At 41.6% G+C, this 12,666-nt stretch overlaps 1 protein-coding gene across 1 annotated transcript in view; it reads left to right on the top strand.

Moving 5' to 3' along the window:
* LOC126183409 (glycine dehydrogenase (decarboxylating), mitochondrial) overlaps positions 1 to 12,666 on the top strand; it is a 316,896-nt gene that overhangs the window by 241,214 nt on the left and 63,016 nt on the right. The window lies entirely within an intron of this gene.

Below are 12,666 nucleotides of genomic sequence, written 5' to 3'. Positions count from 1 at the left end.
TTGTATGCCATTTCATTAATATATGACTTATACAGCAAGGGTCCCATCACACTTCCCCGGGACACAAAATTAGCCTATTTCTACATCCAAAATAACATGCAGCGTCATCCCTACTATGAAATTCTTAATCCAGTCATAAATTTGGTTTGATACTTCATATGACCATATGTTTGTTAATAAACATCGGCACCGAACTGAGTCAAGTACTCTTCAGAAGTAAAGGACTACTGCATTTACCTGACTGTCTTCATCCAGGACTTTAAAGACGTTGTGCAAGAAAAGTGTGAGTTAGATTTCACATAATTGATGCTTGTCTAATCCATGTTGGTTGGGATGGATTGGGTCATGATGTTCGAGGTACCTCAAAACATTTGGGCTCAAAATATATTCTGGTATTCTACAATATACAGATGTCAGTGAAAAAAGATGGCAGTTTTTTGGATTATTTCTGTTACCCTTCTTACAGAAGGCATGATTTATGCTTGCTTTCAACTACAGAGCAAAGTTTATTGGAGGGGTCTATACCATATTATGGATAACACTGGGACTAATTCAGTGTCATGTTCTGTATAGAATCTGATAAGGATTCCATCAGGCTTGGGACTTTTGTTACATTTTAGCAAATTCAGCTGTTATTGACAGCACTGATACTGACATATTTATCACTCACCTTTATTGTGGTGTGAGAATTGATGGGGTTGGCAGAAGAAATTGTTAACCCTCAATTTAGTAAGGATGATCACATTGTCTGTTGTGTCTCTGAATGAACCACTTGCTGATACCAAGTTTTTCCAAGTGTACTGCTAGGAAAATGCTGTGTGCTATATAATTTGTTTTGTCTTATTTTATTTATGTTCTTGTTGATGAATGAACCCAAACATGTAATACACGGCAACTCAAAATATACCCTTCTAGGCTAGCACTTTCTTCCACCAACCCCTTCAGTTAAACTGGTGTAGTACTCAAGGATTTTCCTTTATAAAAGTAGACTGACCCATCTCCATAGCCAGGTTGCTAACACATGCTAGTGCAGCAGTGCTAGACTTAGAGTTACACCATTTCAAATCCTGGTGGAAAATTTTCATTGCCAGTATTTGGTCGGCAGTTGGTGGTGTAAAGTTTTGATAACTAGTCTTTGCACCAATGTCATAGATTAAATTCCAAATCTAATCTCACCTCACCTCACCACAGTGTCTCTTGAAGTGAGGGTCTGTGATACTGTTGATGGTGATCTGCTGATAAGAACGTTAAATTTGGTGGCCCTCCTTGATGCTGTTCGAGAGGAGTGGGCATGTCCTGGCACTGGGATTTACCCTCTCCCTATTCTTCGTCCACAACAACATGAGCACAACATTATACTGTACAGGCACTCATCACAGTCATCCAATGATGCAGATAAGCACTTGGTATGTCATAAAAGGCTGGAGAAGACAATGGCAAACCACCTCCACTATGATATTGCCTAGAATGATTATGTAGGATTCATGCATCTGCTTCCCTACATCCAATTCCTGAGTATGGGACTACTTTTGACTAAAAGAATATTTGAAAGTGGAATTCAAAATTTCTGCTTTTGCTGTGTTACCCTCAATTACAGTTCCTGCATCATGCTGGTGCCACTAGTACTTACCAGAATTTCGTTTGGTTTTGTGAAATGTCTTTCAATAAGATTCTGCTATACTAGTCACTAGAGACATCTCACATTGCTCTTTTGACAGTCAGATGTGTGCTGTGTCAGAGCAACTGTTATACTAAACATTTAACCAGTGTAAAACTGTATTATTTGCTTCTATACTATCTTTTATCCTCCAAATTGACTCAAAAGTAATCAAAGTGGGTGGTTTGTTGTAAATCAGCATGCTAAGTGCTGTATACTGCTAGTAGTGTGTGTGAGTGTGAATGGACTGAGTGTAGTCTTGCCAGGCATGAGTACTTAAATCAACCATCAACTTTATCAGCATGGGCCAGCCACTAGAGGCTGGCTGTAGGAAGCATTCACATGGCATTGTGTCAGCTGCAGTCTACTGGCAACTCAGGCCTATATACGTGCGGAGCAGTGCTGACTCACTCTCATTATGTTCTTTTAGTTTGTACCACTCTTATCAATTGTTCTGTGTATTGTGTATGTTGCAACTTCTGTATGAGTCTTGTGTCTTCTTACTTCTAGAGCTATGAGAAGCTTATTTTCATTATTGTTCAGAGGTTTATGAATAAATCCATATTTGTGTTACTTAAATTGGTTTTGTGTATTAATAGGTTACTATATGATTAGCAACAAGTTTGGAACAGTTTCCACATGTGCAGTCTTTAAATTCGGTTTCATCAGGTTCAGTCATTATGGACTCCATGCTACCAGCTCTGATTGAACAGCTTACCTCAGCAGTGACAACTTTGTTGGCTTCCATTAACAGACAGTGTACCTTGCCACTGATCTATTCATGGATAATGATTCAGTTGAGGATCTGGAAGCTTTCAAAAAAAGACTAAGATATCGTATTTTGGCTTTTGGTGTGGCAAACTCGAATGAAAAGCTTTATTCCTCTCATGGATCCCACCTAAGGTGTATCAATTACTGTGTCCATTTGCCCCTTTACGAGAACCAGCAGCTCTCACTTTCGACCAGACGTGCAGTTTATTGTCCAACTACCATCACAAATGAATGCATCTCATAGTGGCATGAGTTCAGTTCTACCAATGCTGCAAGAAACCATAGCAGTCAAACAGGGCCTGGGCAGCTGAACTTCATGGTCTTAGCTGTAAGTACTAATTCATTACTGATGCCCATAATGACTCTTATGCAGACTGTATGTTGTGCGGCCCAATTATCTTCATAACTCCAGACAAGGAAGTGCTTCATAAGGCTTTACTCTGTAAAAACCACCCACAGGCAGAAGTTTTGCAAATAGCAAAACCTTTTGAGGGATCTCAGGCAGCAGGTGACCAGACTGAAGCATGGGGTTATGTGGCAGTAGTGTCACAAGATGTGCCTACTAGGGCAACAAATATCTTGCATGAGGAAGTGGTAGTAAAGATGGAGGCCCAGCACCGAGCAGACAAAGGCCAGCCCAAGCAGGTGTAACCATCTCAGCACCAGCATCAACATTCTCTGTTTCCACCTTGTCCTTTGTGTTTTGTCCAGCATGAACATTTAGTGTGCCTTAAGTGCTGGGCTACTTTTAATGCTTACCAGAAGAAAGGCCAAATTGCCTCCGTGTACCATTTGCCAAAGGTTGCTCAGGATATGGACATGGATATAAACTATGTGACTCCAATGCCTGAGACTTCTCCAAAGTTGTTTATCGAGTTAAGTGTTTTTTGCCAAGTGTTTTGGCTACAGATCAACACAGGTGCTGCAGTGGTGTTATTGAATTCTCAAACCTATTTGAGTTTAGACTTGCCACCATTGACATCAGTCATGTAGAAGCTGGTCAGTTATAACAAAAAGAACATAATGCAGCTGGGACAATTTATGGCATCTGCCTCTTACAAGTCTGTGGTTTGTTCCATTATATTTTTGGTGGTTGCTGATGGTGGTGGTGTTCAGAACTTGTTCGGAATGGATGCATTTCGGGCATTTCGATTTTCAGTCATCAACAAAGTTCACCTTGTGTTTGATCAGGTACCATATTCTCAATTGGAAACACTGAGTGAGGAGTTTTTGCACTAGTTTTTGGAAGGTATAGGGTGTGCTATGAATTTTCCTGTTCATATTTTTTTGAAATCCATGGCTCGGCTTCATTTTTGTTATGCACATCCTATGCCTGTCGCCCTGAAAGATCAAGTGAGAGCAGAATTTTACAGACTTCAATCTCTAGGGGTGGTGTAACCTATTTTGGCTAGTGAATGGTTGTCTCTGCTGGTTGTAGTTCAGAAGCTGTCGGGGAAACTTCGCCTCTGTGGTGACTTTAGTATTACTGTCAACACGTAATCAATCATGGATACTTATCCCCTCACATGCTAGGATGAACTGTTGGCAAAAACATCAGGTGGCCAGTACTTTTCTAAAATTGATAAGTCTGCATGTTCATGTGGACAAAGTGTCTCATTGAGTTCTGGTTTTGAATACTTCTTTTGGTCTCTATCAATATTTGTGCCTTCCTTTGGTGTGGCTAGCACCCTAGCTATTTTCCAATGATTTTAGAGCAATCAACTATGGCTGTCCTGGGTTGTATTAATTATCTGGATGATATTTCTGTCACAGGCTCCTCCGTGGCCGATCACTTGAAAAATTTGCGCACTTAGTCTGCAGGCTTACAATATAACCTCACAAAATCTCAGTTTTTTCAACCTTCTATTGTTTATTTGAGTTTAAAGGTCTTGCGGGGTTGGGTTTAACCTCTGCCAGACCACATACTCACTGTTACATCTATGCCTGGTCCCTCATCCATGAAGGAGCTTCAGGTCTTCCTAGGGAAGATAGCCTACCTACCATAATTCCTGCCAGAGGTGGCCACATTGTCTCACCCGTTACATGCCTTGTTATGCAAGAATGTACCTTTTTGACGGAGCCCACATTGCAAATGTACTTTTCAAATGTTAAAACCCAAACTACTTTTGACCCCTTGTTTAGCTACATTCTCTTCAGACTAGCACATAGTTTTGGTGACTGATGCCTCATAGTGTGGCCTCAGCATAGTCCTAGCACACCAATATGCTGTTGCTTTCACCTCTAAATCTCTCTCTCTCTCTGGCCCACCAGCATTACTCTTAGGTGGAAAAAGAGGCTCTTGGCATAGTCTATGTTCCTGTGGATCCTGATCCCAACTTTGATCATGAAGAATTGCTTTGCTTCCTTTTTGATACTTAAATGCAGGCTGTGATTGAGAGTTTCCCAATTACAAGCTCACACATAGCAGCTGCCATTGCTGTGGAACCATTCCTCATCCAGACAGTTCGGTTTGCTCAACAGGGCTGGGCAGATAAACAGCCAGGTTGGGCTTCAGACCCCTGTGCAACTATTTTTCCTTGTAGTATCGCTTCTCTGTTTTTGGTGGTGTTTCGCTGTTATCCACAGAAGGTCTCTTTCCCAGACTAGTTATTCCCACTGTGTTATGGTACCAAGTTCCACACCTTCTTCACCAGGGCCATTGGGGAGTTTCACGCACAAAACTGTTAGCTAAGAGACATGTTTTTTTGACCAGGGATTGAGGGCAAAATTATCCATTTTGTTGTGGCTCGTGAGCAGTGTGCCCAACAACACAACTCCCAAAGTGTCTCGCTTCCCGTAGCTCACTCCATGCCACCCATGGGAATACATTCATGCAGACTTTGCAGGTCTCTTCTCGAATTCCTACTGCAGATGCATTTTCCTGGTACCCCTTACATTCTCTGGTGTGCATCAGTGTCAGCTGACATCACAGTCCATACTCTTCTGAGAGTTTTCTCTATTGAGGAATTGCCTTGTACCTTGTTGTTGTTGTGGTCTTCAGTCCTGAGACTGGTTTGATGCAGCTCTCCAAGCTACTCTATCCTGTGCAAGCTTCTTCATCTCCCAGTACTTACTGCAACCTACATCCTTCTGAATCTGCATAGTGTATTCATTTCTTGGTCTCCCTCTATGATTTTTACCCTCCACGCTATCCTCCAATGCTAAATTTGTGATCCCTTGATGCCTCAGAACATGTCCTACCAACCAGTCCCTTCTTCTTGTCAAGTTACACTTAAATCTATACACGATGTTAACAAGTTTCTCTTCTTCAGAAACGCTTTCCTTACCATTGCCAGTCTACATTTTATATCCTCTCTACTTCGACCATCATCAGTTATTTGCCTCCCCAAATAGCAAAACTCCTTTACTACTTTAAGTGTCTCATTTCCTAATCTAATTCCCTCAGCATCACATGACATAATTTGACTACATTCCATTATCCTCGTTTTGCTTTTGTTGATGTTCATCTTATATCCTCCTTTCAAGACACTGTCCATTCCATTCAACTGCTCTTCCACGTCCTTTGCTGTCTCTGGCAGAATTACAATGTCATCGGCGAACCTCAAAGTTTTTATTTCTTCGCCATGGATTTTAATACCTATTCCAAATTTTTCTTTTGTTTCCTTTACTGCTTGCTCAATATACAGATTGAATAACATCGGGGAGAGGCTACAACCCTGTCTCACTCCCTTCCCAACCACTGCTTCCCTTTCATGCCCCTCAACTCTTATAACTGCCATCTGGTTTATGTACAAATCTTAAATACCCTTTCGCTCCCTGTATTTTACCCCTGCCACCTTTAGAATTTGAAAGAGAGTATTCCAGTCAACATTGTCAAAAGCTTTCTCTAGGTCTACAAATGCTAGAAATGTAGGTTTGCCTTTCCTTAATCTTCCTTCTAAGATAAGGCGTAAGGTCAGTATTGCCTCACGCATTCCAACATTTCTACAGAATCCAAACTGATCTTCCCCGAGTTCGGCTTCTACCAGTTTTCCCATTTGTCTGTACAGAATTCGAGTTAGTGTTTTGCAGGTGTGACTTATTAAACTGATAGTTAGGTAATTTTCACATCTGTCAACACCTGCTTTCTTTGGGATTGGAATTATTATATTCTTCTTGAGGTCTGAGGGTATTTTGCCTGTCTCATACATCTTACTCACCAGATGGTATTTATTTGTCATGACTGGTTCTCCCAAGGCCGTCAGTAGTTCTAATGGAATGTTGTCTACTCCCAGGGCCTTGTTTCGACTCAGGCCTTTCAGTGCTCTGTCAAACTCTTCACCCAGTATCGTATCTCCCATTTCATCTTCATCTACATCCTCATTGTCCTCAAGTACATCGCCCTTGCATAGACCCTCTATATACTCCTTCCACCTTTCTGCTTTCCCTTCTTTGCTTAGAACTGAGTTTCCATCTGAGCTCTTGATATTCATACAAGTGGTACTCTTATCTCCAAAGGTCTCTTTAATTTTCCTGTAGGCAGTATCTATCTTACCCCCTAGTGAGATAAGCCTCTACATCCTTACATTTGTCCTCTAGCCATTCCTGCTTAGCCATTTTGCACCTCCTGTTGATCTCATTTTTGAGACGTTTGTATTCATTTTTGCCTGCTTCACTTACAGCATTTTCATATTTTCTTCTTTCATCAATTAAATTCAATATTTCTTCTGTTACCCAAGGATTTCTACTAGCCCTCATCTTTTTACCTACATGATCCTCTGCTGCCTTCACTACTTCATCCCTCAGAGCTACCCATTCTTCTTCTACTGTATTTCTTTCCCCCATTCCTGTCAATTGTTCCCTTATGCTGTCCCCGAAACTCTCTCTAACCTCTGGTTTAGTCAGTTTATCCAGGTCCCATCTCCTTAAATTCCCATCTTTTTGCAATTTCTTCAGTTTTAATCTACAGTTCATAACCAATAGATTGTGGTCAGATTCCACATCTGCCCCTGGAAATGTCTTACAATTTAAAACCTGGTTCCTAAATCTCTGTCTTACCAATATATAATCTATCTGATAACTTATAGTATCTCCAGGGTTCTTCCATGTATACAACCTTCTTTCATGATTCTTGAACCAAGTGTTACCTATTATTAAGTTATGCTCTGTGCAAAATTCTACCAGACGGCTTCCTCTTTCATTTCTTACCCCCAATCCATATTCACCTACTATGTTTCCTTCTCTCCCTTTTCCTACTCTCGAATTCATCACCCATGACTATTAAATTTTTGTCTCCCTTCACTACCTGAATAATTTCTTTTATCTCATAATACATGTCATCAATTTCTTCATCATCTGCAGAGCTAGTTGGCATATAAACTTGTACTACTGTAGTAGGTGTGGGCTTCGTGTCTATCTTGGCCACAATAATGCATTCACGATGCTGTTTGTAGTAACTTACCCGCACTCCTATTTTTTTTATTCATTATTAAGCTTACTCCTGCATTACCCCTATTTGATTTTGTATTTATAACCCTGTATTCACCTGACCAAAAGTCTTGTTTCTCCTGCCACTGAACTTCACTAATTCCCACTATATCTAACTTTAACCTATCCATTTTTCTTTTTAAATTTCCTAACCTACCTGCCCGATTAAGGGATCTGACATTCCACGCTCTGATCCGTAGAACGCCAGTTTTCTTTCTCCTGATAACGACATCCTCCCGAGTAGTCCCCGCCCGGAGATCCGAATGGGGGACTATTTTACCTCTGGAATATTTTACCCAAGAGGATGCCATCATCATTTAACCATACAGTAAAGCTGCATGCCCTCGGGAAAAATTACGTCTGTAGTTTCCCCTTGCTTTCAGCCGTTCACAGTACCAGCACAGCAAGGCCGTTTTGGTTAGTGTTACAAGGCCAAATCAGTCAATCATCCAGACTGTTGCCCCTGCAACTACTGAAAAGGCTGCTGCTTGTACCTTAGTTTCCAATAATGGGCCCCAGTTTGTTTCTCACACCTTCGAATTGTTTTATTCCCATCACAGAGTCCATCATGTTATGGTTCCACCATTCCACCCTCAATCAAATGGCAAGGTGGAATGATTAGTATGTATGTTCCTTCTCTGTTTTATGAGCACCTATTGCTACACACCCATGGGGGAGCAGAGCTCAGTTGAGTTGCTTCATGGCCGGCAGCCTCACACACTCCTCCACCTTCTGTGGTCTATACTGCTCCTGCTGCAGTCAGGCTTGTCTGGCCTCTTTGTGTCAGGATCGCCAATGTGGATGCTAGGGTTTGGTTGCCAGCCCAATTGGAAACTGGACACTGTTGTCCATTGCTGGGCATGCTGTCTTTGTGATGTCCGTACGGCCAATGGGCTGGTGTATTCCACTTTGATTAGCTGCAACCCCGCTTGCTGCTAGAAGCTACCATTTTACAGGTGCGACCCCATCGCCACAGCCCATCCCTCTGCTCTCCACCTTGAGCCCATCATCACCTGTTGTGAAGGCACCCTCTTCCCACTGGCTGCCTCACCACGTACGGCGCAGCCTGTCTCCAGCCTTTTGTACATTGCTACAGCCTTCTTTCCTGGATGGGCCATCTCCACTGGCCCCCTCACCATCATCACCTCAGCCATTTTGTCACCAGTGGGTTCAGCACTGTCTGCTTTGCACTGGGAACCATCTGCTGCTGATGACAAAGACATGGCAGTGTCCTCCCTGGTGCTGTCATCAGTCAGCACATTCTGTCCCTATGCTCCATTGTCCACCTGGTACACTGTCCTGCCCCTGCTATTGGCTCCGATTGCCACCACTTTGGATCAGTGTGCTGTATCCTGCTAGTAGTGTGTGTGTGTGTGTGTGTGTGTGTGTGTGTGTGTGTGTGAGAGAGAGAGAGAGAGAGAGAGAGAGAGAGAGAGAGTGCACTGAGTGTAGTGTCACCACGCCCGAGTGCTTAAATCAACTGCCAACTGTATCTGAGTGGGCCAGCCACTAGCGGCTGCTGTTTGAAAGCATGTTTCCTCCACACCATTTAACAGTGACCCACACCTACACATGCACAGAGCAACCCTGACTCACTCTCACTATGTTGTTTTAGTTTTTACCACTCATGTCAGTTGTTCTTTGTATTGCTTATGTTGTACCTTCTGTATGGTTCTTTTGTGTTGTGTGCAGGTCAATAAAGGCTTATTTCCATTATTGTTCAGAGGTGTTTATGAATACAGCTATATTTGTGTTACTTGGATCAGTTTCATATGTTAATTGGTTACTAACCTCTCTCTCTCTCTCTCTCTCTCTATATATATATATATATATATATATATATATATATATGGATCAGTTAGCATAATCTCAGTTTTTTCAAATGATATTCTAAGGCCTACTTTCTCTGCTATTTCTTGTAGTGATTTCACTTGTTGCCTGGCTTCTTGAATGGTGTTGGCTAGGAGAGCAAGATCATCAGCGAATCCCAAGCAGTTTAAGCTAATATCATCTTTTGCACTTCCAATTCTTATATTATATATATATATTATAACACCATATATATATATATATATGGTGTTTCAAAAATGACCGGTATATTTGAAACGGCAATAAAAACTAAACGAGCAGCGATAGAAATACACCGTTTGTTGCAATATGCTTGGGACAACAGTACATTTTCAGGCAGACAAACTTTCGAAATTACAGTAGTTACAATTTTCAACAACAGATGGCGCTGCGGTCTGGGAAACTCTATAGTATGATATTTTCCACATATCCACCATGCGTAGCAATAATATGGCGTAGTCTCTGAATGAAATTACCCGAAACCTTTGACAACGTGTCTGGTGGAATGGCTTCACATGCAGATGAGATGTACTGCTTCAGCTGTTCAATTGTTTCTGGATTCTGGCGGTACACCTGTTCTTTCAAGTGTCCCCACAGAAAGAAGTCACAGGGGTTCATGTCTGGCGAATAGGGAGGCCAATCCACACCACCTCCTGTATGTTTCGGATAGCCCAAAGCAATCACACGATCATCAAAATATTCATTCAGGAAATTAAAGACGTCGGCCGTGCGATGTGGCTGGGCACCATCTTGCATAAACCACGAGGTGTTCGCAGTGTCGTCTAAGGCAGTTTGTACCGCCACAAATTCACGAAGAATGTCCAGATAGCGAGATGCAGTAATCGTTTCGGATCTGAAAAATGGGCCAATGATTCCTTGGAAGAAATGACGGCCCAGACCAGTACTTTTTGAGGATGCAGGGACGATGGGACTGCAACATGGGGCTTTTCGGTTCCCCATATGCGCCAGTTCTGTTTATTGACGAAGCTGTCCAGGTAAAAATAAGCTTCGTCAGTAAACCAAATGCTGCCCACATGTATATCGCCGTCATCAGTCCTGTGCACTATATCGTTAGCGAATGTCTCTCGTGCAGCAATGGTAGCGGCACTGAGGGGTTGCCGCGTTTGAATCTTGTCTGGATAGAGGTGTAAACTCTGGCGCATGAGACGATACATGGACATTGGCGTCATTTGGACCGCAGCTGCAACACGGCGAACGGAAACCCGAGGCTGCTGTTGGATCACCTGCTGCACTAGCTGCGCGTTGCCCTCTGTGGTTGCCGTACGCGGTCGCCCTACCTTTCCAGCACGTTCATCCGTCACGTTCCCAGTCCGTTGAAATTTTTCAAACAGATCCTTTATTGTATTGCTTTTTGGTCCTTTGGTTACATTAAACCTCCGTTGAAAACTTCGTCTTGTTGCAACAACACTGTGTTCTAGGCGGTGGAATTCCAACACCAGAAAAATCCTCTGTTCTAAGGAATAAACCCTGTTGTCTACAGCACACTTGCACGTTGTGAACAGCACACGCTTACAGCAGAAAGATGACGTACAGAATGGCGCACCCACAGACTGCGTTGTCTTCTATATCTTTCACATCACTTGCAGCCCCATCTGTTGTTGAAAATTGTAACTACTGTAATTTTGAAAGTTTGTCCGCCTGAAAATGTACTGTTGTCCCAAGCATATTGCAACAAACGGTGTATTTCTATCGCTGCTCGTTTAGTTTTTATTGCCGTTTCAAATATACCGGTCATTTTTGAAACACCATATATATATATATATATATATATATATATATATATATGTCTGCTTGTGTCTGTATATGTGTGGATGGATATGTGTGTGTGTGAGAGTGTATACCCGTCCTTTTTTCCCCCTAAGGTAAGTCTTTCCGCTCCCGGGACTGGGATGACTCCTTACCCTCTCCCTTAAAACCCACATCCTTTCGTCTTTCCCTCTCCTTCCCTCTTTCCTGATGAGGCAACAGTTTGTTGCGAAAGCTTGAATTTTGTGTGTATGTTTGTGTTCGTTTGTGTGTCTGTCGACCTGCCAGCACTTTCATTTGGTAAGTCACATCATCTTTGTTTTTAGGTATATTTTTCCTTCGTGGAGTGTTTCCTTCTATATATATATATATATATATATAGAGAGAGAGAGAGAGAGAGAGAGAGAGAGAGAGAGAGAGAGAGAGAGAATAATATATACTGTATAAATGAAAAAATAGAACAAGGATGTATGAAATGGAAAAAAACACATGCCAACAGAACAGGGGGAAACAGATCAGTTAAACAAGTAATCAATTATCAATTATAAACCAATAGGAAAAAGACTAAATAGACAGTGAGCTTACCTCATGAAGTGAAGACGAAATGTTACGGGATAAGTATTTGTGCACAGTTTACAGAGCTGCAGACGTTATTGCACTCTGGATGTAGACAGTGGTATGCTTGTTTTAGTGCTCTAGTATTGTGACAAATAAAAAACAGGAAGCATATTTCAGACATTTACCCAGTCTGCATTTCAGATTTTTATAGCAATGACCAAATGACATTCATGCTAAAAGTTCCCTGCTTTGGTATTTGTGTATATCTCTGACCGGCACACAATATTTGTATTGGTAGTTGTTCTTTGTTCTGTGAAACTGACAAAGATAACAATACTTTGATCGCAGGAAACAGTGGGCATCAGTTTTTTGGTGGGGAATGTATGTTTGAATGACATGGTTACTTTTTTTTTTTTTTTTGGGAGAGGGGGGTATTGAAAGTAATTTAAGTTTGATCACCCATCGTGACATGGTTTTAAACACAGGTGGAAATTTACTTTGTACATATCAAAGAGATGTGTTTTGCAATGACCATTTCTCTTATGATCATGATGATTATATTAATAAATAGGCCTTGTCTGTACCTTTATATTGTAAATTAACTATTTATATTGACACGTTAAGTTTTACTCTGAAAA

Source organism: Schistocerca cancellata, chromosome 4 (genome assembly GCF_023864275.1).
Source record: "Schistocerca cancellata isolate TAMUIC-IGC-003103 chromosome 4, iqSchCanc2.1, whole genome shotgun sequence".
NCBI lineage: Eukaryota > Metazoa > Arthropoda > Insecta > Orthoptera > Acrididae > Schistocerca > Schistocerca cancellata.
This window is presented reverse-complemented; position numbering and strand designations above follow the sequence as displayed.